This window comes from Amblyomma maculatum, chromosome 4 (assembly GCF_055883805.1).
Source record: "Amblyomma maculatum isolate TAMU_Amacu chromosome 4, ASM5588380v1, whole genome shotgun sequence".
Lineage (NCBI taxonomy): Eukaryota > Metazoa > Arthropoda > Arachnida > Ixodida > Ixodidae > Amblyomma > Amblyomma maculatum.
In genome coordinates, this window is record NC_139347.1 from 113958808 (window position 1) to 113985214 (window position 26407).

General features: G+C 49.6%; 1 long non-coding RNA gene across 4 annotated transcripts in view; it reads left to right on the forward strand.

Annotated features, from left to right (window-relative positions):
* The first annotated feature begins 616 nt into the window (after positions 1-616).
* Positions 617-26407, forward strand: part of LOC146191981 (uncharacterized) — a 61372-nt gene continuing 35581 nt past the window's right edge. For all 4 annotated transcript variants that reach the window (XR_014706731.1, XR_014706732.1, XR_014706729.1 and 1 more), the window contains exons 1-2: positions 617-764; positions 10189-10349. This is a non-coding gene — a long non-coding RNA (uncharacterized LOC146191981). The remainder of the gene's footprint in view (positions 765-10188; positions 10350-26407) is intronic.

Genomic DNA, 26407 nt, shown 5'->3' on the forward strand with positions numbered 1-26407 from the left:
GCCATGCCTTGAGCGCGCTGCAACCGCTCGCGCGGCCGCAGCGCACATCGAAACGGCGACGACGTCCTCCTCCTCACTTGAATCTTCAAACATGATGTTTTGCGGGCAAAATTAGAAATATGCGGGACGAGCGCAAGGATGGCGCAAGCGTTTCGCGTCGAAGCAGACGGAAAAAGCGCGCGAACGGCGTCATTCCCAGTGGTTCTCGTTCGGAACGAGAACAGAACGAGAAGGCGATGTCGCCTTCTCGTTCTCGGTGAAGCCCGCGCCTCAACCAGCGCCTCGGTGAAGGCCGCGACATCCCAAGGGATCCCCGACAACCTGCCAGCGCAACCGGTCCTTTGACTGGCCCCCTGTTTTTGGGCGTAACAAAAGAGTTCACCACCACCACCATGCGCAGAGCAGGTGCTTGTGAGATAATTAAACAATAACGACGAAGAAAAATGACAGAACTAATAAACACATCTTATCAACAGGCTTACAGTAGCGCCACGCTTCCTGTAGCGTGCTTTCTCTAGCGGCGAAGGCTATGAACTAGAAGGTGCGCGCTGGAGCAGTGCTGTCACGACATGGTCGTGACGAAACGTGCCTCGCTCCCTAATCTCTCTCTGTGCACCGGCGGTACCGGCGGCCAGCGGCCGGTGGGCCATGTGTGTGTTTGAAAGGAGTTAACTCTAAGGAGTCAAATTTTCCATGACGGTGGCGATAGACCTTGACGGTGCTCTGAACGCTGGGATGAGCGAAGCGGTGAACCAAGTGGCAAGGTTTGATTTGCGCAATCGCTTTACGTTGTTGGGACTGTGCTGTCAGATGTTGCTTGAGGGCTGACCCAATATTTGCTTTCAACAGTCAGCATGAATGCAAACCAAGGTGCAAACTTTGCTCTTGATCGCACCACTGAGCGGATTGTTGCATATTGCGAGCATAAGGGTATGCTTCATTCGCTTTGCTGCAAATTGGGCGGATATGATACGGGAATAATCAAAGCATGCTTTCGTCGGAACATTTCAGTGGAGCGTTGAGCGTATACAAAGACGACAAACTGTGTCGGCGCGCTACTTGACGGCTAGGTGTTCGTGACTGCGGTGCTTACGGGGTGTATCCAGCCTTTCCGACATTTCGCTGCGCTGTATGCAGGTAATTCTAATTTCAATGCCGCAATATCAGAGGTTGTACGTCGACTTAGGAAAGGTCGAGACGCTGTAATCCGGTGGTACTTCCAGCGAGTGCACTGTGCTTCGAAAAATGTAACAGCGACACGCTGCTGCGCAGGGAAGAACAATTTTGGGAATCGCTGAATGCAGCATTTTTCTGCATTTAGCATACTGTGCATGTGCCTAGGCGGGACGAAGCAGCTGCACCATCCGTGCGGGCAGCGGCGCGACGAACTCGAGTGGTGCACCTATTTTCAAGCTTGAGGAAGCTTTGTTCCGTACTATTCTCCGGAGTTGATGCCACGCCGGCATTATTTAGTGCACGAAGTTTGTTCGCACTTCGAGGCGAGTTCGTTCTGCAACGAATGTCGCTAAAGTTTGATTATTTAACGTCGCGCAAATGAATCAAAAGACAGTTGTAATTCTTTGAAATTGATTCGAAATCTGCCCTTGCGCCACGAAGTAGAGAGGGGTAGAGATGTAATCTCCATATATACATATAATGAACAGACTCAGTGTTGGTTCTGTAAGGGCACTCAGGTCACATCTGTGGCGTAGGGACTAGAGTCGTAGCAGGGCGAGGAGAAAGCTGGTGGGAGAAAAGAGGTTGGCGGAGGGCTTAGTAGTGAAGACCAAATGGAAGGGTAAAGGGTACTGTTAAGAGTTCATGCACACCAGCCTGTAGCTGTTGCATGTCCGCAGCTAATATGGTTAAGGTTTTTCTGATGGCCGAAGGCAGCTAGATGCGACATCAGGGCAATGAAATGTCATCTGTTGTGAGGTGGGCCCAGTGTCTCAGAGTTGATCGATAAGGTAATGGGTGACTGTGTTCAGTGTGCCTATCATAGTTGTGGCTCGCATGCAGAACCTGACTGTTAAATTGGCATTTTTTAATAAGTCAAATGTTTGGTGTGAGCATGTAGACGCTGGTGTCATCATCATCATCATCAGCCTGACTATACCCACTGCAGGGCGAAGGCCTCTCCCATATTTCTCCACTTATCCCGGTCCTGTGCTAGCTGCATCCACTTGACCCCTGCGAACTTCTTAATCTCATCCGCCCACCTAACTTTCTGCCGCCCCCTGCTACGCTTTCCTTCCCTTGGAATCCAGTTTGTTACCCTAAGCGACCATCGGTTATCCTCTCTTTGCACTACATGTCCTGCCCATGTCCATTTCTTCTTCTTAATGTCCACTAGAATGTCGGTAACTTGAGTTATTCTCTGACCCACTCTGCACGCTTCCTATCTCTTAATGTTACCCCTACCATTCTTCGTGCCATAGCCCTCTGGGTTGTCCTCAACTTAAGTAGAACTCTCTTGGTTAGCCTCCACGTTTCAGCACCATAGGTGAGTGCAGGTAAGACGCAATTGTTATATACTTTCCTCTTTAGCGATACCGGTAAGCTGCTAGACATAATCTGCGAGTGCTTGCCAAATGCGCTCCATCCCAACCTTATTCTTCTTGTTATTTCCTTTTCATGGTCCGGATCTGCGGTTACTACCTGTCTTAAGTAGACATATTCGCATACTGCTTCCAGTACTTCGCTACCTGATGTAAACTGCTGTTCCTTCCCGAGGCTGTTGAACATTACCTTAGTCTTCTGCATATTGATTTTCAAGCCTACCTTTCTACTTTTCCTGTCTAGGTCATCAATCATTATTTGTAGTTCATCTAATAATGCCAGGATACAAAGCCAAACAAGGTGCCAGTATTAATGTTTGCATGCAGGAGGCATTTATGTTAATGTGATGCAACCCCGTCTGTCACGAAATTAGAAATATGGCTGAGAAAATTACTAATTTAGCCAAAACATTATAATGACGAGAACTGATGCCAGTTTGAAAAAATTTGGTTGTGTGCAATGCATGCCAGCCTTTAAACTGCGTATAGACCCTAAGCTTTTCAGTTAAAGAAACAAATTCCCTCTGTTGAATGCCAGCCTTTAAACTGCATATAGACCCTAAGCTTTTCAGTTAAAGAAACAAATTCCCTCCATTCAATCCCAGCCCTTAAATTTGTATAGACCCTAAGCTTTTCAGTTAAGGAAACAAATTCCCTCCGTTGAACTGCAGTTATAACAGTTTTGAGACTGCAAAGAGCATACAGTCGTATATTTTACGTTTTGCTTTGAAGTTTAAGTATTCCTTCACACTGACAAAAACTTAAGTTATCTGGCAGCGAACTCTGAATTTTAAACAAAATGTTGTTCCTGCACCATTGGGTAAAGTTTGTGGACGTGTTTCTTGGTCATTGGCGGGGTGTGTTCTATCACTTTGTGTGAGTTACAGTGCAGTCCTGTGCTTTTCAGAGCTTTGTGCAGCACTGCTTGGCCACCCTCCTAAATAATATGGTGTCTCTGGAATCACATCACTACAAGATGCATGAGCCATGCAAGTGATCTGTATAGGCCTACTGAGGTTGCATACATTAGCCCTGCTGTGCACTTTTTTTTCATTCATATATTTTTCTCTGTCAGTCTCATTGAACTGACGCTCAGATTAAATACTCCTGTCAGCGAAAACTTGCCACCATGCAGGGGTAACTCACTCCGCGAGGCGAGCACCCTTTTTGGCGGATAGGAGAGTTTTGTAGGGGCAGGCACAGCCGGGGCGCCCGGCTGCGCCACTGAGACGTGGAGGATATGCTGTTAGTGGGTCAAATTCGCCGTTTGTTCTTTCTATTCGCGGCATTCTATGGTCACAAATGAATTGCTAGGTTGCAGCCGCTGGGTTGCACACATTTTCACTGGCCTGATAATATAGCTTTCACATCTCTAAATAAGCTTTACAAAGCAAAGCGACACTAAGTTTGGATTGGACACTAAGTTTGGATCGCCAGCTCACTAGCTGGCGATCATTCTCGAATTTGCTGCGTCCAGATTTTCCGTGATGCATTTTCCTCAAAAGAGGACAGACTGCTTTCACCTGCATTAGCAGTAATCCGTAACTCATCAAAAAAATAATTGGCAACTTATAGGTGGTTGCACTATATGCATGGTGCCAGTCGTATGCCCGACAAATGGAATGCACGTCTTCCGGGACCGCTGTGCGCACCCAGTGTGCCGTGCTCATGGATGCAGTTGATCATTGCATAATTTTTATTTAAGCTTTCCTGTGGTCTTTATTTCCCTGTCTACAATAGCTTGCATGAGCACCAGTCTTATATGGGGTGGGTGTTGATACACCTTTTGCCCGCTCTCCCAGTTTTTATTACTTTTGTAATGCAGACCAAACGAATATGTGTAAAAAAAAAATTCCCTACCTGACGTTGAAGTACCGGCTGTCCGTTTCTCCCTCCTCCGTTGATGTGATTCATAAAGCCCTTGCCTGCCGTTCCATTCACTTTATTCATTTAGTTGCATTAACGACATTTCGATGTCTATTGAGCTGTTGAAGCTCGAACAACGAACTGTTCCTCTTGTGATACTGCTCAATTGAGGCTAGTAACATTGGTAAGCGTAACTTTTTTCAACTTATTCGTGGATGCTCTGAACAGATCTTGCATTCATTACATGCCGCGCTGTAATCAGTGGCATTGCTAGGGTCACCTGCATCTAGTGCTGAGGCGCGGCACCGCATGGCACCTGTGTGGTGTCGCTGTATCAGCAACCACTTTGTTTGAAGCCGTACCGCATGTTGGAAGAGAGGTGCCACAAATGTTTTTTTATATTTTTCTTTACATGTTTTTGTATCCAAGGGTGAAGTCCTAGTTGGCAGCTTCTGCCATGTCACGCGGTCTCGGATGGGGCACAAGAACCTTCTGAGCAGTCCGTGCCCGGCCATCCTAACTGCCACCTCAGGACACCGCCATGTTTTCTGCAGAATGTGGCCTATAATTTTATTGCGTTAAAACTAAAGTGAAGTAGCAGGCACAGTAGTAGAAACCCTTGTATGTGGCTGCACTGTACGAGTCATATGGGAGATGGAGTTGTATGGAAAGATGTAAGGAAAGGAAAAGGGCCCATCGGGCACAGCACTAAGGGGGTAAGTTTTTCACAGGCCCGGTGGGAGGCTCGAGGGTAAAAAGAGGACATAGGTGACGGGACCACGAATATTTTAGTTCCAGTGCAGTAGCTATTATAGAGGCTAGTGCACAGGCCTCCTGAGGGCAGATTGCAGTAAACCATAATCAGCAGAGCAACGAACGTAGTGGAGTAAGGGGAGGCCCCCAGTGTGTTATAATAAAGACTGTTCTTGCTGTTGCAGGTAGTTCCTGTAAACGTGAAAAATGGCATGGGGTGTAGGTCGCTCCATTGTGACACTGACAAGAGATCCACTAAATGTTGAAGTGGTACCATAGTATACTATAGCATACTATAGCAGGCCAGGAAGATATAGCTACAATATTCTTTGCAAGCAAGGTCTTAATATTGGTGCTTACGAAGACAAGGGGAGTAATTGGTCTTATGTTCAAAGAGAATCTACTACTCCTGTTGGCCTGCTTGTAGTGACCACATGGGTAAAGGCCGTCTCAGGACAGGTGTTCGATACAGATGAAAGGGGATGTCTGTTGTCATTTCAAAACCTGCATGAATGTGTGAAATTGTGCGAGCTGTGATTGGGGCCCCTTGTTTCCAGTAATTCTGGGAAATAGTCAGCATTTTTGTACGACTGTGCGTGAACAGACACATTCTCTTTTTTTGTGGTTATTGTTGCAGATATCAGTATGAAGAGTGACAAGATGTAAAGCTAGCACGTTACGTGTAACTGCCCTGGAAACAGGTCATTTGCACCTATTTACAGGAAAACGTTACACCATTTAACATTTTGAAATCAGTCATAATAGAAGTGGCATAAAACAATAAACTTATCCTGAAGCGTAAATTATTAGACCCACCATTTAGCTATCCAATCTTGGTTAATATACAGAAAACTGAAGGTGGCAGCTATTTATGGTGCATAGTTAAAAGTTGAAAGTGCATGGGAAGGATATGTATTGCAAAGGCAAGATATTAAAGTAACAGGCTGGATTTCAAGAAAAGGCAATCATAGAAGGGGATAGAGTAGAGTTAGGTGGGCGGATAAAGTTGAGAAATTCGTCAGGTTTAACATGGCTGGAGCTGGCACTTCACCAGGTAATCGGATAAATATGGGAGCGGACTTTTGCCTTGTAGAGGGTGCAGTCAGGATCATGGTCTGCAGAATATTGTGGACGTTTTTTTTCTCAATTTGAGAAATTTAAAATTTTTGCCCCCCCCCCCAAAAATTCCAGACAGCGGGCAGTATGTCACAATTCCCTTTCTAGTGTGCATGCCATGATGTTTGCAGCTGAATGCAGTGTGGGGCTTCCATAGACTAGGCATTAGGCAGAATAGGTGTTCACTCAAAGGTGCAGGTGAGATGTAGCACATTCAAGTATGGCACTATATTCTCCAGCATGAGTATATGTGTTCCATTATTATTTATTTATTTATTTTTATTTATTCAGATACCCTAAAGGCCCGCTGGGGGCATTACATAGGGGGGGAACATAAGCCAGAATACGATTCATTGTTAAAGAAACAATCACTCAAACAAACAAACAACAACAACAAAAAAGAACAAACAGAGCAATGGAGATGGTGAAGTAGCACTCATATAACAGCACACCCAGAGATAACATAGCATTATATCCTAGAAACTGAGTTTAGTGCAATCGCGGGGAAAATTCATGCAAAAGAAAGAAGACAGCGGTAGGAAAAGAGACGGCAGAGTGGTCCAAAACATTTACCGTGAGTGTAATGATTCAAGGTAGGTTTTCAATGCTGACTGAAATAAAGATGATTCTGTTATCGTGGCGATTCTGGGTGGCAGTTCATTCCATTCTTTTATTGATAAGATTAATGGTGAATGTTTGTACTTTTCCGTCCGGGCAAAAATGGGTTTAACTTTATGGGCATGATCAACGCGATGTGACGTATGAGGGGCTGGAGAAATATGAGACCGGGTGAACGGAGTGCTATTATGATAAAGTGTATGAAAATACAATAAACGGGGGATTTTTCTGCGCACTGATAGGGATGGCATGTTGAGTGTTTCCTTCAGAGATGAAACGCTTTGATATCGTGAATAGGATGACAAGATGAATCGAGCAGCCTTATTTTGGACGGATTCAAGAATGTTAGTTAGGGTGATTTGATAAGGGTGCCAAAGTATTGATGCATATTCCAGAGAAGGACGTACAAGGAAATTATAAGCTTCAAGTCTGGTGTCCCTTTCGGCGAGATATAAGCGACGCTTGATATAGCCAAGTTTCCTTTGTGCTTTAGACGTAATTTGCTCTTTGTGGTCAGTCCATGTTAATGTAGAATTTAGGTAGACACCAAGGTATTTAATCGAGGAGACCGAGTCTATTAAACCATTATTTATAGTGTAGATATTGGGAGAAGACTTTGAACCTATGGAAAACTTTATATGTTTAGTCTTTTCTGCATTAATTTGCATCTGCCAGTTGCAGCACCATGCCGTTAGCTTGTCTAAGTCAGATTGCAAAGTAGTTGTGTTGTTAGGGCTGCTTATATCTCTGTAGATTATACAATCATCGGCAAAAAGCCGAACTGTAGAAGTAATATTATCAGTTATATCATTAATGTATATTAAGAATAAAAGCGGGCCTATTACCGAACATTGAGGGACACCAGGCCTGACTGGTGCTGGACTGGAAATAGTACTGTTCAGTTTAACAGCCTGAAGACGACAGAGTATTAGGACAGAGTATTGAGAATTGTACCTTTATTTTTTTTTTTTAAATCTAAGCTGGCAATCTTTTTTTAAGAACACGAGGCAAGAAACATATAGGTTCGCTAAGATTTGAAGATATACAGATTTAATTCCTGATACACGACAACTCATAGAAACTAGACAAGAGGCATGTTGATTGTGTTTTGTCCCCACAAAATTTGATCTCGAAAGACCAGCACTCTACCTGCTACTATTCCTAGCCATAGCTGACGGAACTCATAGAAACTGGACAAGAGGCATGTTGATTGTGTTTTGTCCCCACAAAATTTGATCTCGAAAGACCAGCACTCTACCTGCTACTATTCCTAGCCATAGCTGACGGAACTCATAGAAACTGGACAAGAGGCATGTTGATTGTGTTTTGTCCCCGCAAACTTTGATCTCGAAAGACCAGCGCTCTACCTGCTACTATTCCTAGCCATAGCTGACGGAACTCATAGAAACTGGACAAGAGGCATGTTGATTGTGTTTTGTCCCCACAAAATTTGATCTCGAAAGACCAGCACTCTACCTGCTACTATTCCTAGCCATAGCTGACGGAACTCATAGAAACTGGACAAGAGGCATGTTGATTGTGTTTTGTCCCCACAAAATTTGATCTCGAAAGACCAGCACTCTACCAGCTACTATTGCTAGCCATAGCTGACGGAACTCATAGAAACTGGACAAGAGGCATGTTGACTGTGTTTTGTCCCCACAAAATTTGATCTCGAAAGACCAGCACTCTACCTGCTACTATTCCTAGCCATAGCTGACGGAACTCATAGAAACTGGACAAGAGGCATGTTGATTGTGTTTTGTCCCCACAAAATTTGATCTCGAAAGACCAGCACTCTACTATGCCTAGCCTTAGCTGACGGAAGCACTTAGTGGTGAGGCTCTGATGTCAAGCAGCAACTCCATGGTTCGTGGCGACCTGCGCGTTGGGTATGAATGCTGTTTGAAAATCCACAAAGCCCGTGCATGAGGCTTTAATTTGGCATTACGCATTAGGTCCAACTGCAATTTCGTAGCACATCGCACTATTTTCTGTGACACACACAGTGCTAAAAGCCTACGCCTCCCTCCCCCTCGATTCTTGCCACAGGCGCCTGTTTGATAAAGCTGTGCTTGCCAAAGCTGGCACAGATGTCACAACCATACCTGGTGGCATGGTGGGCCAACTACGGCCTCCTGATGTCTGCATCACCTAAACATTTAGGAATAGTTTGGGAAATTTTTGTGGGGATTGGCCCATTAAAATGTGGCACCTGACCCCAACAAGTCCGCATGAAGCCCGCGTCGCTAGGAGCGGTAGCGAGCTGGATTGCTCCAGTCTGCAATGCTGCAATGACATTCCGAAAATCTTGGTGGACAACTTACTCCAAAAGTGCAGAATTTCGAATGCACTTTATAGAGCAGAAGATGGTGCACTGTATGAGCCATTATTGCTCTGCTTTCTGACTTTTTTTTTGGTTTACTTACATTGAGGAAAGCCTTTTTTATTTTTTTTGTCAAGCCTTCAAATTCCGGGTGTTGACTTAATATCAAGGTAGGCCTAGATTTGATTAAGTGTGGTAAGTGCTGTAGAGATACTGCTTTGCCAACCCCTGGAATAGGTGGCCTCAGAAAAATGAAGGCACACAGGGCATGCCATTTGATGGTTGAGAGATACATGACGTACGGCTGCAGCTGAGGCCAACGTAGCTGCATATCGGTGGAGGTGAAATGCAAAAATGCCTACGTGCTGCATAGCGTTAGCGCATGTTAAATTGTGGATGCTTAGTTTTCGGCTGCAATATCTTTGGGATGGCAGGGATGGTGCTTGAGAAATTCGCATACATGATTGCTAGGCTTAATTTGCTTGTGCCTAGTAAATAACCCAGTCTTCTCTGTCTTGCTCATTTGCCTGCATTTTTGGCAGCCAAATGGTGACTGACAACTCGGACTTCACATTGTGCAATCTGCCGAAAGAACTGTGGTATGATCGGTGCTTTATTCTTTGAACTCACCACAACTCCTTAAGCCATACCAAATGAGCTCGAATAGCAAATAAGCAAACAGCGGTTAAGCTTCAGTTTGTGCCTTGGGACCTGAGGTGAAAGTTGATCTGTTTGCGTTCTTCAGTTGATTGAATAGTGTGCAGGGAAGCTCAGAAACCAATATTTGAGGTGTGCAGCTTGTTTAGTGACTTGGGAATGCATTTAATTCTTCATTGTATACCTGCCATGTCTAGTCCTCGAGTGGGGTGCAACCTGTTTGGTTAGTGTCGGATGCATAGCTCTTCTTTTTTTATTATAATGCAACTGACACATCCCTCTCTTCATTTGCAGCTGCTGCTTGCATTTACTTCACGTGCCACAAGTCTTTACATGGTGATTTGTCCTTGCCCCCGCTGGCCAGGTAAGGGTGCTAGTGACGTCATCTGTGCATCCACTGTGCACATGGTAGCAGGCTTAGGTCTGCATTCATCTGCTACCAGTCGTATTTGCAGGTGAGTGTTTGCTCCTTTGGTATTACCAGAGATATAACTGTTTGTATGACTGTTTCTTTCCGTTTAGTGTCTTGTGTTCAATACTTTTGGGTAACCATTGTGTAACCTTTTCTTTTATTTGTTGTATTTGCTCTTACATTTTGTTACTTCATTTGTATGTCCCACTCACACAATACTCCTATCAAGGTGCCTGTGAGTTATTTGAATAAATAAAGGAATATATACGGTGCCACACAGCAACCCTTGGGGATGGAAGGTGGCAAGTTTCCTTTGAGGGCTGGAGAGTACTCTTTGCGGTGAAGGTGTGTTACGAGTACTAATAGGTTTATGGTCATCAGCTTAAGTATGGTGGATAAAAGTGCGAGACGACAGGACAAAGAACCAGGACAAAAGGACATTTAGCTGATAATTTTTTCTTTCATGTACAGGTATAAACAAAGTTATGTAAAGGTAATGCTTTCTGAAGCACCTGCTCTGTCAAGGACTTAGTGAGGAGGCTCTCAAGAGCTTGGTTCGGGATGTCAGTGATATCTGTGTCGCTCATGCACACTTCACGAAAACCTGCGTGCTTGAAGCAGTTCTGCATGGTCGCTGACTCTACTTGTTGCCATGCGAGTTCCAAGAGGTGAATCGCGCCCAGCAAGTCGATGACGAGCACCTTGTTGCATTCCAGTGCTAACAGCATCCTGCGCAGCAGATTGTTTTCTGTAAAGCTGCTTAACGACTCGAATGATGCCTTGGTGCAAGGGCTAGGCAATTTGTGTTTGGTGGCAGAAACACCAGCTTCAGAGCCTTGAGATTATTCACTGCGACATGAGCTGATGCATTGTCAAGGATTATGAGAGATTCACCTTAAAACTGCAGTCAGTGAGGACATGTTAATAATGAATATGACGCCAAGATGCTTATATTCTGAAACTCTGTGCAAGGTTAAGTCATTGAATGTGTAATTTAATAATGAAGGAAACATACCATTAAAAAATGACATTACCACGGATTTAGTAAAATTCACTTTCATGTGCAAAGTGTTACACCAGGTACAAAAGCTGACAAATGAGGAATTTAGTTCACGATGATCTTGTGATGTTTTAATCACGCAATATAAAACAGTCGCCCGCATAAAGGCGTATGTGTGAAGTGACATTTCGAGGTAAGTCATTAACCCTTTCGCTGTCACGAACATATCGGTGCATTCTCGCTCTAGAAGATTGGGCTCTGTGATTACCTGCTCCAGAGAGCGAGCCGCTTTTGCGGTGACAGCCACTGCCGTCTGAGAGAGGGCGCGACGTGCAACAGGGGTGCCACGTTTGTTTGCTCAGCGCATAGCAGCTGCAGGGCTACCATGTGTACAGAGGAGCAGCGTGGTTCTCTTTAGAGATATTTTCACACGCTACTCAATTGGTGCAATATTCAATAACGAGGCTATTGATTTCAGGCGCTTAAAACTGATCCTTGCAATTCATTTATGTCTCTCTGGAGACACCGTGGACGCTTGGGTATTTCTTTGGAGCAGAGCACGATGTTAAAATCACTATTTGAAACTTTTTCACCCTTTCTTCATGCGGACATCTAGAAATCATCTTTATGAGAGACTTCTATGCATTGTTTCCAACGAAGCATAGTGTTTTGTATTCTTGTTTCCTGTAAGGAAATAAAGGCTGCTGCCGAGGAGCGCTAAAAACACGTGGATTTGATTGATTGAAAACTTCATTGAGTGCATGGGAGTTCTCGGAGTTGTGGGTGGTCCGCCTATTCCGCCAGCCCAGCGGCCTGCGCCGCAGCGTGGGCCCTGCGAAACAGTCCTCGTTGTTGGTCGGGGTCCTCGCTGTGCACAATGGCCTCCCACTGCTCCAAATTGGGATTAGGAAGTTTATCGATAAAGGGATTTAATTGGCATGCCCACACCATATGAAAAGCCGTAGCTATTTCTCCACAGTGTGGGCACTCTGGTGTGTAAAGTGAGGGGTATCATTGGTGGAGTTTAAATGGTGTAACGAGTGTCTGTTTGTAGCCGGCGGAGGGTGTGTTCTTTGCCTTGTTTAGAGTTTTGTGAGGTGTGAGGTATGTCTGTCTGGCCTGTCTGTAGGCCTGTAGGAGTTCAGCAAAGGTGATTATAGGCTGTGTGATAAGCTCTTTTTCCTCATCGGCTAAGGGGGGATCCTGGTGTAAGAGAGCTCGGGCGTGCCGGTGGGCGGCGTCATTCCCTCCTGTGTGTTCTGTGTCCCGGAAACCATATGATTGAGGCCCGATTAGGAGGGCGTTTTGCTAGTAGTGTCAGACATGATTGATGGATGAGTCCGCTGGTAATATTCCTGCACGAATTTTGGGAGTCCATGAGTGCAATAGCGTTTTGGTCGGCAGCCAGCGCTAGTGCAATGGCTGCCTCCTCTGCGTGAGTGGGGTTGGATGTGCGGACTGATGCGCAGTTGACTAATTTGCCCTCGAGGTTCGTTATGGGGATGGTCATCTGCCCTTGGAATGGACCGGCTGCATCCACGTAGAGCGTGTCCGGGTGGCCATCCCATTTCTTGCGAAGGCTTTCAGCTCTGGCGTTCCTTCGCTCCGCGTTAAATGTCGGATGCATGGTTTTGGGTATTTGATGGACATGCATGTTCTTGCAGATTGATAGAGGAAGTTCCGTCCTTTGGTCCACTGTGTAGGGTACTTTGAGGTGTATCTTGTTAAGAAGGATTTGGCCTGTTCGAGTGATGGCTAGGCGGTTGAGCTGTGACAGTCGTTGCGCCTCCTAGATTTCTTGGAGTGTGTTGTGGATGCCGAGAGACATGAGGCGCGATGTTGATGTGGTCTTCGGCAGACCCAGTGCCGTTTTATAGGTCGCCCGTATTAGTGACTCTAGCTTTGCGATTTCTTGCGAGGTGAAGTAGAGGTAGGCAGTCCCATACATTATTCGCGAGACAACAAAAGCTTGTACAAGGCGAATTGCGTCCCTTTCTTTGAAGCCGTGGTGCTTGTTGCAAATGCGGCTGAGCATCCTTGTTATCTGCTGCGTTGTTGTTGCTAGTTTTTTGACGGTCGTGGTGTTTTTGCGGCCTTGTAGTATGTACTGGCCAAGGATTTTAATTTCGAATGGCTTGGGGATTTCATGTCGATCGATGCTGATTGAGATGTTTTGAGCTAGAGGTTGTCTTAAGTTCTTGAGTATGAGCAGTTCTGACTTTTCTGGGGCGTTTTGTAGACCTAGAGGTTTTGCGTACTGGTGGACCATGTCGGTTGCAGCCTGAAGACGTTGTTCCACCTCTGCGTCATTCCCAGTGCGGCACCAGATCGTAATGTCATCTGCGTAGATGGCGTGTTGTATGCCTTCAATTTTCTGAAGCTGGGATGGTAGGTCCTTCATCGCCAGGTTGAATAGCAGGGGTGAAAGGACCGCCCCCTGTGGGGTTCCTCGTGGGCCAAGTGTGATGGGCTGTGATCGGAAGGATCCCAGATTAAGGATAGCCGGTCTCGATGTAAGGAAATCTTTGATGTAGTTATAGGTCTTGGGACCGCAGTTGACACCTGCTAGGCCGTGCAGAATGCTGGAGTGGAAGGTGTTCCTGGTTTGGGTTTTTGGAGGTTTCTCGAGAAGGTCTTTGTATATGTGTAGTAGAACTGCTTGCGTTGACAGATGCGGCCGGAATCCGAACTGCGTTGGCGGCAGCAAGTTATTGCTCTCCAACACGGTGTAAGAAGTAGCTTAGGTGTGAGGACGGTGGTGCGGGGCGCACGGCGGAAAGGCTCTGCTTCTAGAGAGCGCCTACAGATGGCGCGAGCAACTGCGCCCCTTTGGCCCGGCCTCCCGCATGCCCCGTCAATGCGAAAACTGCGCCCTGCTCATGGTGCAAGAAGCACTTTGCTGAGGGCATCGGCATTTTCCGTTTTAACGCAGTGCTTTCAAAGAACTTCGAGCAGTTTGTGCTTAATATGAGGTCTGCTCGTTTAACCCTGTTCATACTTAGTTGTGGGGTGCCGACAGAGTCCGACGCCCTGATTATAAACCGCGCGCAGTAAGAAAGAAATCTGGCCGAGGAACGGTTTGGTTCAGTTTTGCGGGAGGCTGGATATAAATCATTACCTTTCCTTAACAACAAAAGCCGAGGCCTGAGCAATTCGTTCGTATTGATAGGCTGTTATAGGGTTATGGAACAGCTACTGTTGCGGCCATGCTTGCTGTCGCAATCGCGTAATGATACAAGCTAACAGCGTTTTTTTTTTTTTCATTATGCATGTAGTATTTTAATCAACCTTATTTGGCGTCGCTAGCTAAAAAGCCACCGGCATTATTTCTTTGCTATTCCCCGCATATGTAGCATAGCATTGCATCAAAACACTTTTTTTTCACGTCATTTATTTACTGAATTTTAGAATTTTCAGGCAAGAAAGCATGTAATACAAAACGTCGATACAAATAACATGCTCGATAAAAGAAGCGAATGAAACGCGAATAAGCAAGAAAAGGCATGTTCAGTTCGTTGAAGCGGTCCTGCTTACACAAGCTTAGACATAAGCGGTCCTGCTTACACCAGCTTAGACATTTTGCGCAAGTCTTGGCTCTTCTTTTCATGCTTATTCTTCAGTTGCCTGTAGTACTGACGCATGCGTAGGCATATGTAGTAATGTAGCAACTTGGCAAGCATTTCTTCTTTGTGCGTACCACAAGGAAACGTGAAGTGGAAATTCTCTAGCACGGCATCAGTAGTTTTGTCGTATGCATCCCTGTCATCTGCGTACTTAGCGAACCTTTCCTCAGTGTACTTGAACAAGTCAAAGAGGTGCATATTTGGATGCGTGAGCCAGCCCCTGGTTTTGCAGTTCACGAGATCGGCTTCGGGCACATTTGCGAGACCTTTTTGTCCTTCAAGAGCACCCTTGCAAACGGAGCAGGTCGTAACATTGCGAAGTTTTCTTGACACAAACCCTGTAACGTAGTAGACAATGCAGTCAACTACAGTTTCATCTGTGTCAGGGTCGTCGAAATCGAAGACATCATCGCACTCCCAGTTTCCATCAACGATGAGCCTGTCAAGTCTTTGCTTCAGTTCATGCAACTTTCCCGCATGTTGCGCAGCTGAGCCCTTATATATTTCTCTGATGTCAGCCAAAGTCACAACAGCTGCTTGCCTTTTATCAAGCACCGTACAATTCCCAAACTTCGGCGGTTTTACCAAAGAATATAAGCTGAGCATGCGGTACAGCTGTAGGAAGGTGGGAAACGTCGGGTGCTCATTGTGCCCACCAACTTGCCTGATTATGCCAAAGAAGCGCTCCAGCGGGTCTTGGTTCATCTTTGCCGTCAATACATACTTGAAGCCGCAGTTCTTCAGCAGGTGAATTGACAGCTCGCGCACAGATTGCAATGTTACGCGTAGGCCTTCGGCAGTTGACTGCGTCAGAAAGAGGTCCTTGTGGATTTCACCGCTCACGACCTGTTGCTCCCACGAGTCCAGCCACTCGGATGCAGATTCCAGGACACCAAAATCCCTGCACTCCAGTTTTAAACCTTCTGCCGGAAAGCGCCGGTTTAAAGCGTCAAACAAGTCATTTAAAAAAGGCGTGAATTCGACCGTTGGCTCCACATTGGTTAGACGAGGCGCACCTCTCTTTGCATAAAAAGGAATTCCTTTAACCATGGAGTTGCTGAATATTTGCGTAGCAAGCTTTACCCTCATCCTGAGCATCTTGGAAGGGTTTATGTGGCTGTATGTTATTTTGGGACATACTTTGAGCTCTGTTTTGTTCTTGCTGTCTGCAACGAACAAGGCATCATAGCAGGACCACCTTATCAGCTTCCCGTCTCTTTTGAGAAACTTCTTGTCTAGTAGCCTGTTTCTGATGCACTTGAAAAGATGAGGTGTATCATACAGTACGTACACATTTCTAGAACTGTCCATTGGGTGCTCAAAAGAATTACGAACCTGACCCAGAGAACCAGTGATACCGAGCTGCTTCCACATCGCCCGGTTGGTGGAAGCACCGTCACACACTACTCCGTCGACGAACAATCCGGCGTTTTCTAGGTGTACGATACATTGGATCAGGAGTTGAGAAAGCAGCGTCCCCTTAGTTGGTCCTTTCGACGCAAATACGGCTACTGGCTGAAAGTATGTTTCACCAAACGGTGCAAAAGCAAAGACGAGGCCATGATCTGTGATTTCATTGCTTTGATTATTTTTTTCTCCATGATCAACAAGACCGGTGTACGTCATTGTCTGCGAGTTGACGGCCACTTTTTTTCTTACTTGAATTTCGTCCAAGATAAGGGTTCCCCTCCGCTGGAAAGCGGTCTTTGCGGCAACCTTTATCTTGAGGGCTTTGAAGAAGTTCTCATCAAAACTGCACTTCTGGCCAACTATGCTAATATATTTTCTCACGGTGGTGACGCACGACAAAGGCAATATGTCATTGTTCCGTAAAAAAAAGTAGGTGGCCGGGCTCCGTATATGCAGCAAGAGGCACAACAGGATCCAGTCGTCCGTGTACCGTCTGCTTGATTTTGATGCGCACTTAGCTGCTGCTATACATTCTTCTAACAAAAGCAGCTGTGCTGGCGGTATATCAAGTCCCTTCAGTTTCTCCTTGATATCTTGTTCCTGCAAATCTGTTCGCTGCTTCATCGCCGCCTGCAACTGCCCCAGTAGAAGCTTGTTGCGCTTTGCCAGTCATGCTCTTGAACGCTGAAGGGCTGACCTTGCACGTCGCAAAGCAGAAAGCTTCTGTTGCTGGACAGGCCCCACCGACAACCTGAAACGCTTGAAAGCTATTTGCTGCTTGGCTCGGGCAGCTCGGCGATCAGCATGTATTCTTAGGGTGTCAGCAAGGCCAGAACACAGACGACAGATGGCACCCCGAGATGTCACCAAAAGGCATTTGTTGTGTCTCCAGTTTTTTTGAGAGTCCACAAAAGCACATTCAGGGGACACATCAGGGAAGTCCTTCAAACTAGGTCCTCCCCCACAGACATCTGTGTTGTCAACAACTTTCAGCATGGTTTTAACTTCAAGGGGTGACGTGGCGACGGGACTTATGCCCACTGCAGTAGGGTCGATCAACTTGTCGAATATGTAGACTTGCACGGTCATGTCGCTTTTGATGTGCACCGCCTTCCTGTTAAACAGTACCGACGATCCGTCGCTGGTCCTATGCACTACCGCGGCGTCAATAAACACGACGTCCCTCACTCCTGCTACATTGATGAGATGCGCTGCCCATGAAGGCTGTGGTAGGCTAATGCAAGATACTCCACTGAAAAGCTGCTCGAACGATGAGTGAGATGAGTCATTCTCACTGGATTTTGCAACACAAGCGTTGTCGTCAGAAGATGTTTCCATACTGTCCGCTGGAAAAACATCTATGTTGCTAGCTGACATCAGCGCGCTGCTGCTGTCACTGTTCCGGTCACTCACAGAAGCAGCCACAGGAAGCGCTAGCCGTTTCACATGCTTTCGAGGGCTTTTGATCTTTTTCGAGAGGTAGCTTGGAGCGCCTTCGAAAAGTGATGGCACAGCGTCTTTTGAAAGGCCCGCTCTTCTTGTTCCAGACATCAACACATGACCGTCGATTTCCGCTGTCTTCAGGATAAAATGAGAAGCGAAATGCTTTTCACAAACACGGTCTGTCCTTTGGAGTATGCGGTCCTTACGAGGTATAGCCCGTCTCCATGCTTCAAGTCTTGCTTCATCGTTTGGCGGCTTGAAAAGCGAGTACTTTTCTTTGCAAGACTTGTAACAAGTGTTGCAAAACGGTACGAAGCACTTTCCCATTATGCAGGCTCATGAAACAGTCCGAAGGTTCAGACGTACCTGACGGCCAAGTGAAAAATGCGTTGAGAAAACACGGTGGGCAGCAACCATGTGGCCACGCTGCACGTGGCAGCAACACAGCGATAACCAGCCGATGATGTAGGCGCGCAGGGGTCTCAGCGGGCGCAAGTTGCTAGCGCCCTCTCTTGACGCGTGGAGAAAGGAGAACTCCACGCCTTCTCCTCCGCTTCGCGCCCAGCCCGTGCCGCTCAGTCACCTAAGCTACTTCTTACACCGTGCTCTCCAAGTACCGGGTAAGCCGGGTGGTGAAGGCCCTTTCAAAGCATGATGTTAGGGAAATAGGGCGGAGGTTGTCTAATAGCAAGGGTTTGTTGGGTTTTGGTATGAAGCGTATGTCGGCCATCTTCCAGGATGATGGCAGTTGTCCTGTATCCCAGTGCTTCTCGTTGAAATATTGGACTAATGATGTAATGTGGTCATTGGGGAGATTGTATAGAAGCTGGGCCGTCACCTTGTCTGGCCTTGCAGCGGTGTTTTTCCTCATCCCAGCCAGTTTGGCCCTGATCTCTGCCTCTGTAACTGGGGCGTCAAGGGCATCGTTCGGTAGGCCAGTATACTCATGATGGGGTATGTGTGGGCTTACGCATGAGTACTGTGGGCGATTTTTCTGCCCGAGGCATGCGCACGACAAAACACACAGTGGGCCGTGTAACAAACATCCTTTATCTCACGTTAAGCGCGGGCGTCGTCGAGGCTGTCCGGGGTCGTCGTCCAGGTGGCTGCGGGTCGTTCTCGTGGAGAGAGCCAGGGGAGAAGCAGGAGCGACGAGCCAGGGACCAAGAAGAGCCAGACGGCGGCACGAGCCTTCCTTTATAGACCCCTCGCGCGGGACCGGTTATCCCCGAACGAGCGGGGAGAGGGAAACCGGCAGCGCGCAAGGAGCCTTGGGAAGGTGGCGCGGCCGTTGAAAGCGCGGCGCGCCACGGGCGCTAGAGACATGTGGCGTGGGCCCCCACATCTTCCCCCCCCTCAGCGTCCGACCCGGAGTCCGCCAGCAGGCGATCCAATTCGTCCGGGTCCGGGCTGACGTCCGTGGAGACCGAAGGGGGCGCTGGGGACCCTGCCCGCGCCTGGGCGATGATGGCCTCCGCCGCCGGAGACAGCAGCTCAGGCCGGCTCGATTGAAGGAGGCGTAAGGCTGCCTCCTCCGGGCTGCCCCTCTGGACGGGCCGTCCGGCTGCCAAAGCGGTCGCTGCAACCACTGCCCGGTGCAGCCGCTCCGCCGCCTCTGCACGGCTCCTATGCAGCGCCCCGGCCTCGTGGACGGCGCGGCACACAAGCAGGGTGCCGCAGAGACCGCACAGGCCTGCGCGCTCTTCTGTATAGTGGGCCGGGGGCTCGTTGTCCCGGTCCTCTAAGGTAAGGCCCCGGAACGGCAGGGGCACCGACTGCGCGGCCTCTCCGCGGAGAGGCCGGGCCTGGTCTCGCCACCTGGACCCCGCGCAGTAGGAGACCGCCGCCCCGTCGGCGACCGTGGTCCAGGTGGCGGTGTGCCGCACAGTCCTGTGCCTCTTGGACTGCGGCTCCAGGCCTGGGGGTGGGTCCCCCGAACGCTTTCCGTGTCCCACATCACTGGGGGGGCTTCTCCAGTGCTTCTCCGGGCCGGTAGGCCGGTGGCGATGGGCACCGCGCCCACTCGTTCCAGGCCGCTGGCGCAGCCTCTGTTGCTTGTGCACCTGGTGGGTGCCCTCGATCCGGGCGCCGGGATACCGCCTGGGTGGCATGCTGTGAGGGGCAGAGAGGGGTTAGACGAGAAGCACGGGTTTTACCTGGTCCTCAGGTTGTAGCGTCGGTTGCAAACCGTGCCACTACGTGCTCGCCTTCCCGGGGGGAGATCGCTGAATCTCTCTTGAGCTTGAGCTTCCACCGTTTCGCAGTTATCGTCCTTGCGAAGGTGGTAAGCTTTCAAGTCTGCGACATGCACCGGACCAGCGGTTTCACCGCTCGCCAACAACCGCAGCTGGTAGGTGAGTGGCGTAGTCCGTGCCGTAACTTCGAACGGTCCATCCCACTTGTGCGCTAGCGACGCGGCGAAACCACGTGCTGCGTTACTAAGCGGGTGCGTTCTTTTCAGTACCAAGTCGCCCGTGTTGAAAACGACGTGACGATGACCTTTGTTGTACTGATCCGCTTGCTCCATGCGCGCGACATCGAGGTTTTCACGAGCCGCGCGCTGCGCTGCCTCAAGGCGCTCGCGGAGCTTTGCCGCGTACTGCGTAAGCGGAGGGGGCGCGGGCCCCGCGTCAAGTAGGGCGTTCTCTAGCGGAAAAGCGATCTATTTCCCAAAATTCAAGTAAGCAGGTGTCATACCCACCGACCTGTTCACGGTTGTTCTAGTGGCGAAAGCCAGTTCGGACAGCCGTGCGTCCCAATCTCTGTGCTGCTCGGTCGTCGCGACCAGCATACTCTTAACATTCCGATTCACTCTCTCGGTTATGTTGCTCTGAGCGTGGTAGGGACTCGTTTTCCTGTGGCGGATTTGAAGCGCCCGACAGGAATCAACAAAGACTTTGCTTGTGAAATACGAAGCATTGTCTGTAATCAAGTTGGAAGGGAAACCGAAACGAGTGAATGTCTCCAACAGTTTCTCCCAAATCTGTTCTGACACCAGCTTCCTAAGGGGGAAAACCTCAACCCACTTGGAATAGTGGTCCGTTATTACCAGGATATATTGGTGTCCGCGCGCGGAGCAAGGGAGGGGTCCCATGATATCGCACGCGACCACTTGCCACGGATAGTTGCTAACTACCGGCTTCATCATGCCAGCGGGTTTCCCCGCCCGAGGCTTGGCTACCTGGCAAACAGGACATGTACGGGCGTAACCCAGCACATCCTTTCTCATACCTGGCCAGGTCGCGACACGGCATAACTTGTCATAAGTCTTACTGCCGCTGCCATGGCCTGCCAGCGCTGAGTCATGGAAGTACTGGAGGAATCGTTTCCGCAACTTCCTCGGGACCACGACTCGGAAGGGGGATGCAATCGCCTCTTCCTCATCAAGTTGGGGGATGTAGCGGAGCAGTAAGCCGTCATCGCCCAGCAGATACGCGTCGTATTTGCCCTCAGCGTTCCCGGTGCAAGCTGCACTACTCGCAAGCTCTGTCAGCACCCGCTGGCATAGACCGTCTGCTTTCTGGGCCTCAATTAGCTCTTCCCTACTGACCGCTACTCCCCATGACAGATTTCTCTCTGCCTCGCTTCTTGGCAGGCGAGTAGTCGCCGCCACCAGCTGCTGTGCCTTCTCTCTCTCGCAGCACCGCGCGGCAACTCTGTCCGCCTCCTTTCTCTCTTTAACTACGCAGGGCGCGACACTCGCGTCCGCCCTCTCCTCCTCCTCTCCACTAGCGGCGACGCCGCTTTCATCAAAGCTGGTCTGCGCCTCTTCTGCGCTTCTGCCAGCCTTCAACGGTGCGCGCGATAACGCATCGGCCACCTTATTCATGCTGCCCCGGCGGTACTCAATGGCGTACGCGTAACGTTGCAACGTGAGCGCCCATCTCGCGAGTCTGCCTGCGGGGTTTTTCAGCCTCTTTAACCACGAAAGTGCCTGGTGATCTGTCTGCACGGTGAAAACCGCTCCGTCTAGGTACATGTCGAGCTTTGACAATGCGAACATTATCGCCAGGCATTCCTTTTCGGTCACGGAGTAATTCCGCTCCGCCGATGTGAGCGTGCGGCTAGCGAACGCGACAGGGCGCAGCTTGCCCTCGTGTTGCTGCAACAAAACAGCTCCTACACCGGCATCACTAGCATCTGTCTGCAAGACAAACGGCTTGTTCAGGTCGGGTAGGCGCAAACTAGCGGTGTTCGCTATCGCGCGAGCCAAGGCAACAAAAGCGTCGTTCTGTTCCTTGCCCCAGACCCACTTCGAGCCTTTCCGCAACAGCTGGTTCAACGGCCTAGCGAGCTCTGAACAACTAGGGATGAATTGTCTGTAGAAGGCAACCATTCCCAAAAACCTCTGCAAGCTTTTCACTTCCGTCGGGCAGGGGTAGTTCAGAATTGCCTGCAGTTTGTCATCGTTCGGTCTCAAAGTGCCATCATCAACCACAAATCCCAAGAGGTTCACTCTTTTTGATGCCAACTGCACTTTCTTTGGGTTGATCGTTATACCCGCACGTTTCATTCTATCCAGAACGGAATTCAGGTGAATGAGATGCTCTTCGAACGACCGTGAGAATATCACGACGTCGTCGAGGTACGCCATCGTGTAGTTGAACCTTGCATCGCCCAGCACGATGTCCATCAATCGCATGAACGTGCTCGGTGCATTAGACAAACCAAACGGGAGTCGAGTAAATTCGAAGAGCCCGCGGTGACAGGTGAATGCGGTTTTCTGAATGTCACCTTCCGCCACCTCAATCTGCAGGTACCCTCTGCTTGCATCCAAGACTGTGAAGAACCTTGCATTCCCTAACGCGTACATCACAGCCTCGATCGACTGGAAAGGGTACGCAACCGTAGGCGTCAGTGAGTTGAGCTTTCGATAATCAACACACAGCCTGATCGAACCATCTTTCTTTGGCGCTAGAACCACTGGGGACGCCCAGGGACTTTGTGAGGGTCTCACCGCGCCGGTATCTATCATCTCGTCAAGGGCGCTGTCGAGAAGCTGTCTCTTATGCGCGCTTAAGGGCCGCGGGTTACATCTGAAAGGGCGCGCATCACCCGTTTCGATCTCGTGCTGAAGCAAGTCGGTCCTGCCTGGTTTCTCTGTGAAACAATCCGAAAACGGGAGTAAAGTTTCTACGAGCCTTCGGCGCTGGCTACCGGTTCCCGAGAAGGACGCGATAATTGCTTCTAATGGGCTACCATTTAGTGTCGCGGGGGAGCCCTCTGCCACAAAAGCGTGAACGCTCGCTCGCTCAGCGAGGCATTCCTGTTTGGGCGCGCTAACAAAGGGAATGAGAGGGGTGAAGGGGCTGTAGCGATAGCCGTTCTCCCCCATGTCAAGCACAATGCCTTCGCTCTAAAGAAAATCTCTTCCCAGAATAACTGGTATGGCTAAGCCGGGCAGATAGACGAAGCGATGCCTCCGCTTCCTGCCGTCAAAACGCAGGACCAGACGCACCGCTCCTTCTGCTTTTGTTGTCCCTGCTGCTAAGCTCAAAGGGGTTTCTGCTGGCCTGACACGGATGTTACATCTACGGCAGGCCTCGAAAACATCATCACCGACCAATGACAGAGTTGAGCCCATGTCAACGAGTGCCGAGTAGCTTTGACCAACTAACCGCACTAGCATAAAAGGGCTCGAGCGCGACAACATTCCTTGCGCTCTACAGGCGAGGGGGACAAAAGCCTCTGCGCCCCCGGGGCGGTCGCCCGGTGACGCGGCGTGGGGGTACATTTCCCATTTTCCGCCGTGGTTACCACGAAATTCTCCCGCCGACGGCGACAGGCTGGTGTCACCAATTATGACCGCCGGCGGTCCGCGTTTCCCTGCTTACGCCTTGCTTGACACTCTCGTGCCACGTGGCCCGGCTGGTTGCAATTCCAGCAAAGCCGATCGTTCACCTGCCGCGCGGTCGGGGGATGCCGCGTTCCACGAAGCGGTTGGGGACGTATTTCCCCTCTCTCCGCGCCTATGCGGACATCGCTGGCGAGCCCAGCTCGACGCCGCTGCTCGAACGCGTACGGGTCAAGAGCGCGAGGAATATCGGAGCCTTCCGCTGGCCTTTCCTGCCCAACCGTCATTACGTCTGCGCCCCTGGCGCGCGGCGCGTAGTCTTGGCCTCCGGCCCAGGCGCATCGCGGCTCTAGCGATTCGGCTGGCCTTGGGGGTGGCTGGTAGCGCAATTCAGCGAGTAAATCCGCCTGTACTACCTTCGCTTCCTGTGCTAGGGCCTCGAGGTTTGCAAAAACCACGTCCCCGCAAATACGGCTTGAAGCGCGGATGGTATTGCCTCATCACGCGCGTGACCTGTTCTAGATCGGTTGCCGTGGGATCTGCCCTCTTGTAGAGCTCCTGCATTGCGCGTACATACTCGAGGAGGCTCTCCTCTGGGTGCTGTGTCTGCAACGCTAGCTCCTCAAGCATCCGGCGCTCGTAATCGGGCGGCAAGAACTCGGCGCGGAAGCGATCTGTGAAGTCTGCCATCGACTGGAAGGCCGGCTGGCAGCGTCTCCACCGCGCCGCGCTCTCAACAAGTGCCACGGGGATTACCTGCGCTAGCACCACGTCGTCTGGGGAACCCAGTGCCGTCTGATAATCCTCGAGTTCTTGCAAGAACTCGCGGACTGACTTCACGTCCGTGTAACCGGAAAAGGAGGGAACCTCTACATTTATCCGCGGACGCGAGACTGCCGCCGCAGCTGTGGCTTGGTTGGCGCTAGCCACCGAACCGAGCTGAAGGGTGAACACCGACAGCACTTCGTTCATCTGCCTCATCAGGGCGGCCGCATCGGTAACCTGCGCAGACTCCACCGCATCCTTTACCTCACTTCCGGATGCACTGGCGTCCGAAGCAGCGGCCCTATCTGGCACGTCTTTTCTCGGAGGCATTGCACTCAACACTAAGGCCGGCCGGGAGCCTAAACGCGCACGACTACTACCTAGCCCGCATCAAGAGGCTAGTCACAAAGGCTAAACACTTCATAAAACTAACATATGCACAAAAAAAAAAATTAAAACACGAACCGCCCGACACTAAAAAACACGCACATAACCCAAAACAAAATTAAAACACTACAAGCACCACTATACTACACTCCGCCTCATATGCACACACGCTAGCCCTAAACTCAAAATGGCGTCGTACCTAACACACAAAGGACCGGCCCGTCGTGTTGCCGTGCGCTGCCACGTTGGCAGAAAAATCGTCCACATGGGTGCTAATTCAGCCCCACGTTGGGCGCCAGTTGTGGGCGATTTTTCTGCCCGAGGCATGCGCACGACAAAACACACAGTGGGCCGTGTAACAAACATCCTTTATCTCACGTTAAGCGCGGGCGTCGTCGAGGCTGTCCGGGGTCGTCGTCCAGGTGGCTGCGGGTCGTTCTCGTGGAGAGAGCCAGGGGAGAAGCAGGAGCGACGAGCCAGGGACCAAGAAGAGCCAGACGGCGGCACGAGCCTTCCTTTATAGACCCCTCGCGCGGGACCGGTTATCCCCGAACGAGCGGGGAGAGGGAAACCGGCAGCGCGCAAGGAGCCTTGGGAAGGTGGCGCGGCCGTTGAAAGCGCGGCGCGCCACGGGCGCTAGAGATATGTGGCGTGGGCCCCCACAGTACCTGTCCTGTAACTGATTTAGAATTTCTTCGTTGGTGCCTGGTGTAGAGTGAATTATCTTGTTCATCCGATCACAAGTTTTGGATTTGCTTTTGCTAGGGTCGATGAGTGACCTTAATAAGTGCCACGTTTTAGACACTCCGAGATTGCCTTGGATATTGTCACAGAGCGAATCCCAGTTCTGTCGGGCAAAGGTACACGCATACTTTTCAGCTTGGGTGTTGATCTGCCCAATGCGGGGCCGTAACTTGCGATTATATCACTGTTTTCTCCATCTCTTAGTGAGAGAGCGCCACACCTCCTGTGGGTCGACCGCTGGACAGTCTTCGGTTGTTTGAACCTTTTTTGTGAGCTTAGTTAAGCTGTTCCTGATGTCCCAAGTCCAGTTGTCTTTGCGGCGGTGGGACTGCTCGAAGGGGGGCAGGATTTGTCCCAGTCCGTGAGGCGCGCAGTTCCGATCTTTTTGTATCTGCCGGTAGTCAGGCTCGTGGTGAGGATATAGTGGTCGCTACCCAGGTGCTTGTCCGTATTACTTCAATTTGGATTAGCTGCGTTTTTTACAAGCACAAGGTCTGGGCAGGTATCTCGGGAGACGCTGTTGCCCAATCTGGTTGGGAACGCAGGGTCTGTTAGGAGTGTAAGTCTCTCTTGGATAATTACTTCGGCCAATTTTCGGCTCTTGGGTGTTGCCTTCGGGTATCCCCACAAAGGATGCGGGGCATTGAAGTCCCCCCCAATCATGCACGGAGCTTTGCCCGCCAGTGCTAGGAACCCTTTAACGAGATAGCCTAGCCTAGGGTGTGGGTCTTTAGGTGGGCTGTAGACGTTTAATATGTGTATGCCTTCCTCACCTCTCCTTAGTGGCAGGAGAGTGATGTAGCAATGTGATATGTCCTCAATTATCTCTTCGTGCAATTCGGCTGTGTATGATTTGTGAACTAGAATGGCAGAAAATTGGTCACGCTGGTACGCTTTGTAACTTATTAGCTTCAATCCTGTTGCAAGTGGTTCTT